This window comes from Microtus pennsylvanicus, chromosome 9 (genome assembly GCF_037038515.1).
Source record: "Microtus pennsylvanicus isolate mMicPen1 chromosome 9, mMicPen1.hap1, whole genome shotgun sequence".
Classification (NCBI taxonomy): domain Eukaryota; kingdom Metazoa; phylum Chordata; class Mammalia; order Rodentia; family Cricetidae; genus Microtus; species Microtus pennsylvanicus.
The window spans coordinates 106547886-106553544 of NC_134587.1; the positions used below are offsets into that span (position 1 = coordinate 106547886).

General features: G+C 41.7%; 1 pseudogene; it reads left to right on the plus strand.

Annotated features, from left to right (window-relative positions):
- Nucleotides 1-1291: 1291 nt before the first annotated feature.
- LOC142857060 (E3 ubiquitin-protein ligase RNF220 pseudogene) lies at nucleotides 1292-2240 on the plus strand (annotated as a pseudogene).
- The last annotated feature ends 3419 nt before the right edge of the window (nucleotides 2241-5659 follow it).

Genomic DNA, 5659 nt, shown 5'->3' on the forward strand with positions numbered 1-5659 from the left:
GGATGGACTTCGGCTAGAATCTTCCCGGTAAGCGCACCTAGGGGCGCTACACAGATGATTAGAAATGGGCCAGAGCAGTGTTTAAAAGAATACAGTGTCCGTGTAATTATTTGGGGCATAAGCTAGCCGGGCCAGGCGGCTGGGGATTTGGGGACGCAACCCTGCCGCCGCCCATATTACTACACTAACAAAACAGACTTCAAACTAAAATCAATCAAAGGAGACAAAGAGGGACATTTCATATTAGTCACAGGGAAAATCTATCAAGAGGAAATCTCAATAGTGAACATCTATGTCCTAAATCCAGAGGTACCCTATTATTGCTTAAATCACACATTAAACCCCCACACAATAATAGTGGAATACTTGAACAACCCACTGTCACCACTGGACAGGTCTGCAAGACACAAACTTAACAAAGAAATAAGGGAACTAGCAGATATTATAACTCAAGTGGGCTTAACAGACATCTATAGAACATTCCATCCAAACATAAAAGAATATAACTTCTTCTCAGAACCTCATGGAACTGTCTCAAAAATTGAACACATACTAGGTAACAAAGAAAACCTCCACAGATACAAAAAAATTTGGAATAACCCCATGCATCTTAAAAGATCACGATGATTTAAAATTAGAATTCAACGGCAACACTAATTTCAGAAAGCCCACAAACATATGGAAATTAAACAACGCTCACCTGAATCACCAATGGCTCAAGGAACAAATAAAGGAAGAAATTAAAGACTTCCTAAAATTCAACTAAAATGACCATACAACATACACAAATTTATGGGACACAATGAAAGCATTGTTAAAAGGAAAGTTCATAACATTAAATGCCTACATAAAAACATTATTTTGAGTGAGGTAACCCAGACACAGAAAGACAATCATCAAATGTACTCACTCATAGGTAGTTTTTAAACATAAAGCAAAGAAAACCAGCCTAGAAACCAAAATCCCAGAGAACTTAGACAACAATGAGGACACTAAGAGAGACTTACATAGATCTAATCTATATGGGAAGTAGAAAAATACAAGATCTCCTGAGTAAATTGGGAGCATGGGGACCTTGGGGGGAGGGATGAAGTGGGAAGAGGAGAGGCAGGGAGGGGACCAGAGAAAAATGTAGAGCTCAATAAAAATCAATATAAAAAAAAAAAGAACCTGAGAGAACCAACATGGCCGCTGCGGCTTCTGGAACTTAGTGAGGTCAGAGCGCCAGAGGCTGGGGCTGGGGTTGCACCTAGCCTCAGCCAGGGGTCCCCTTAGAGCAGCCCTGGCAGCTATGCCAAGGACCCTGAGCCGCCAGTGGAGCAAGGGGCCGGGCGAGAGGGAAGAAGTAGATCTTCCTGTGAGTGCAAGCCAACCGGCTACCCGACTGAACGCTCGCTCATACTGGGAAAATGAACGGGGGAAGCAAGATGAAGGGCAGAAGGAAGGCTCCTGCATGGCTGAGGACTATGCTGTGGACATCGAGTATGAGAGCAGCAACCGCTTTGAGGAGTATGAGTGGTGTGAGCAGAAGTGGATGCGAGCCCCCACACTCCTGGAAGGTGGCTTCCGAGGCTCCGGCTTCGTCATGTGCAGTGGCAAAGAGAAAGAACCCAGACAGTGAGGCTGACATGGATGTCGATGGAGGTGACACTCTGGAGTATGGGAAACCACAGTTCACAGAGACTGATGTCATCCCTTGCACAGGAGAAGAGCCTGGTGAAGCCAAGGAGAGAGAGGCACTCCAGGGCAGTCCTAAATGGTGGTCCCCCCAGCACCCGCATCACACCTGAGTTCCCTAAATGGGCCAGTGATGAGAGGCCGTCCACCAGCAGTGGACGCAGCAAGCAGGAGGCCATGCAGAAGCCCTGCAAGGACAGTGACATTGAGAAAATCACCGAAGATTCAGCTGTAACTACTCCTGAGGCCCTGAAGGCTCGTGTCAGGGAGCTTGAATGGCAGCTGTCTGGGGGGGGGGGAGGCTGGACTGATACAAATGCCTCATCTGCATGGATTTGTACTTTATGCCCCTAACGTCGATCCAGTGTTGGCATGTGCACTGTGAAGAATGCTGGCTGTGGACTCTGGGTGCCAAGAAGCTCTCCCCTCAGTGCAATACCATCACAGTGCCTGGAGACCTGCGCAGAATCTACTTGAAAGCTAGCCATCCTGCAGGCCTTACCTGGAGCAATCCCACCTGCCCTAGCCTCTGTGACAATGAACCCCTTTCCCTTTGTACATAATTGCACACAGGTTCCCGGTGTACATGCATGCACATACACACCCAAACACACATATAGGACTCTGGAGCCAAAGTGGAGCAGCCCTTCCTGCTTGCTCCTTCTGAACTTGGGGACAATGCCACTTTTGTCTCTGTTTCCAGAGTGGGGCAGAAAGGTAGGGATGGGGAGTAGCAGGACAAGGCTCCTGAGATCTGTCCCCTAGACAGACATGCAAACAGCAGACAGAAGCAAATGTAATATAGACTGCGTATGTTTACAATGTTGTATATATGTGGGACACTTTGCTCTCCACGGCAAAAGAAAGAATAAAGAACCTGAAAAATTCCACATTAATCAGTTAACAGAACACCTGAAAACTCTAGAACAAAAAAGAAACAACTCACTCATGATGACTAGACAGCAGGAAATAATCAAATTGAGAGCTGAAATCAATAAAATAAAATGAAAGAAAACAATACAAAGAATAAATGAGACAAAGAGTTGGTTCTTTGAGAAAAATCAACAAAATAGACAAACTAAGCAAAAGGCAAACAGAGAATATACAAATTAACAAAATCATAAATGAAAAGGGGACATAACAACAGACATGGAGGAAATCCAGAGAATTGTCAGGTCATACTTTGAAAACCTGTACTCCACAAAATTGGAAAACTTAAAGGAAATAGACAATTTTCTGGATAAAAAGCACTTGCCAAAACTAAATCAAGACCAGGTAAGCAAATTAAATAGACCTATAACCACTAAAGAAATAGAAACAGTCATCAAAAGTCTTCTAACCAAAATAAGCCCATGACTAGATGGCTTCTGCACAAATTCTACAGAATTCCAGAATTTTCAAAAAACTAATACTAATAGTCCTCAAATTGTTCCACACAATAGAAACAGAAGTAACATTGCCAAATTGTTTTTAAAAGACTACAATTACCCTGGTACCCAAACAACGCAAAAACATTACTAATAAAGAGAGATACAGAGCAATCTCACTTACGAACATTGATACAAAAATGCTCAATAAAATACTGGCAAACTGAATCCAAGAACACATAACAAAAATCATTCCCTATGACCAAGTAGGATTCATCCCAGAGATTAATTCACCATATAAACAAACTGAAAAACAAAACCATAATCCTCTCATTAGATGCTGAAAAGACCTTTGACAAAATACACCATTCATTCTTGGAGAGAGCAGGGATACAAGGAACATACCTTAAATCTTTGAAGAAAGAAATTGAAGAAGATACCAGAAAGTGGAAAGATCTCCCATGCTTTTAGGTAGGTAGAATTAACATAGTAAAAATGGCAACCTTACCAAAAGCAATCTACATACCATGTAGAAGAATTAAAATAGACCCATATCTATCACCATGCACAAAACCTAACTCCAAATGGATCAAAGACCTCAAATTAAAGTCAGCCATACTGAACCTTATAGAAGAGAAAGTGGAGTACACTTGAACAAATTGGCACAAGGAACCACTTCCTAAATATAACTCCAGCAGCACAGACATTGAGAGAAACAATTACTAAATGGGACCTCCTGAAACTGAAAATCAAAGCAAAAGACATGGTCAACAAAACGACAGCCTACAGAATGGGAAAAGATCTTCACCAACCCCACATCAGACAGAGGTCTGATCTCCAAAATATACAAAGAACTCAAGAAATCGATCATCAAAAGAACAAATAATCCAATAAAAAAATGGGGACCTAAACAGAGAACTCTGAACAGAGGAATCTACAATGGCTGAAAGACACTTAAGGAAATGTTCAACATCATTAGGTATCAGAGAAATGCAAATCAAAACAACTCTGAGATTCCATCTTACACCTGTAAGAGTGAACAAGATCAAAAACACTGGTGACAGCTTATGCTGAAGAGGATGTGGGGGAAAGAGAAAACTCCTGCATTGCTGATGGGAGTGCAAACTGGTACAGCCCCTTTTGATATCACTATGGTGATTTCTCAAAAAAAAATTAGGAAACAACCTTCCTCAAGACCCCACAATACCACTTTTGGGTATATACCCAAAGAATGCTCAATCACCCCACAAGGACATGCGCTCAGGTATGTTCATAGCAACATTATTCGTCATAGCCAGAACCTGGAAATGACTTAAATGCCCCTCAATCAAAGAGTAGATAAAGAAGATGCGGTACATGTATACAATGGAATGCTACTCAGCAGAAAAAAACTAAGGGATCTTTAAATTTGCATAAAAATGTTTGGAAGTAGAAAAATCCATCCTGAGTGAGGTAACCCAGACTCAGAAAGACAAACATAATATGTGTTCCCTCATAAGTGTCTTTTAGACATCAAGCAAATAAAAACCCAATCCCAGAACTTAGACAACAAAGAGGACCCTAAGAGAGACTCATGGGTCTAATCTACATGGAAAGTAGAAAAGGTCAAGATCTCCTGAGTAAATTGAGAGCATGGGATCACAGGATAGGGTAAAAGGAAAGGGAGGAGGAAGGGAGAGGAGTGAAGAAAAATATATAGCTCAATAAAAAACAATAAAAAAGGTAAACCTAAGATATAAGAGTTAGTTAAGAAGTCAGAGCAAAAATGGCCAAACACGGTTAGAATTAATATAGTTTCTATGTGATTATTCCAGTTTTGGTGACCAGTAAACCAAAAAGGAGGTACTGTTTACAGTGAGAAAAGTGGTCAAGACCATGATGGGGATACCCACTGAAACAGCTACCTGAGCTAATGGGAGCTCATCAACTCTGGCATGACAGGGAGGGAAACAGCTCAGGTCCAAACTACGCACTCTGAATATGGGTGACAGTTGTATGGTTGGGTCAGACTGTTGGGCCACTGGAATTAAGACCAGAATTTACCCTACAGCTTGTACTGGAGTTTTAGAACCCATTTTTAAAATTTTATTTATTTATTCTTTTCCTGCTGATATCCAGCAACCGTAAATTGTCATGCGTGAGAAATGCATGCCTTGATGCCGTCCTGCTGACTGCTCTCTAAGTGACCCATCAATGAGAATTTGCCTCTCTGCTAAAATTGCAAGTTAACATGGATAGAGGATAATCTTTTTTTAAAAATCACATCATGATGATAAAGAACAATATAGGTATATAACTAACCCTGAGAAGTGAACACAGGAACACAGGCTCTCTCTATCTCATGCCACTGAATTTGATCTACAATAAAATTTACTCTCAGCAAAAAAACAAGCAAGCAAACAAACAAACAAAAAACATTTTTTTGGGGGGGGGATAGCTTTTTCAACCTAGATATAGTAGGGAGGGCCTTGATCCTACCTCACAGCAATGTGCTAGACTTTGCTGACTCCAGGTGGAAAGGCTTACTTATGATGCAGGGGTTGATACAGGGATAGAAATAGGGAGGAGGTGGAGGGAGCAGGAGGAGGGGAAGGAGTGGGAAGTGGGACTTGTAT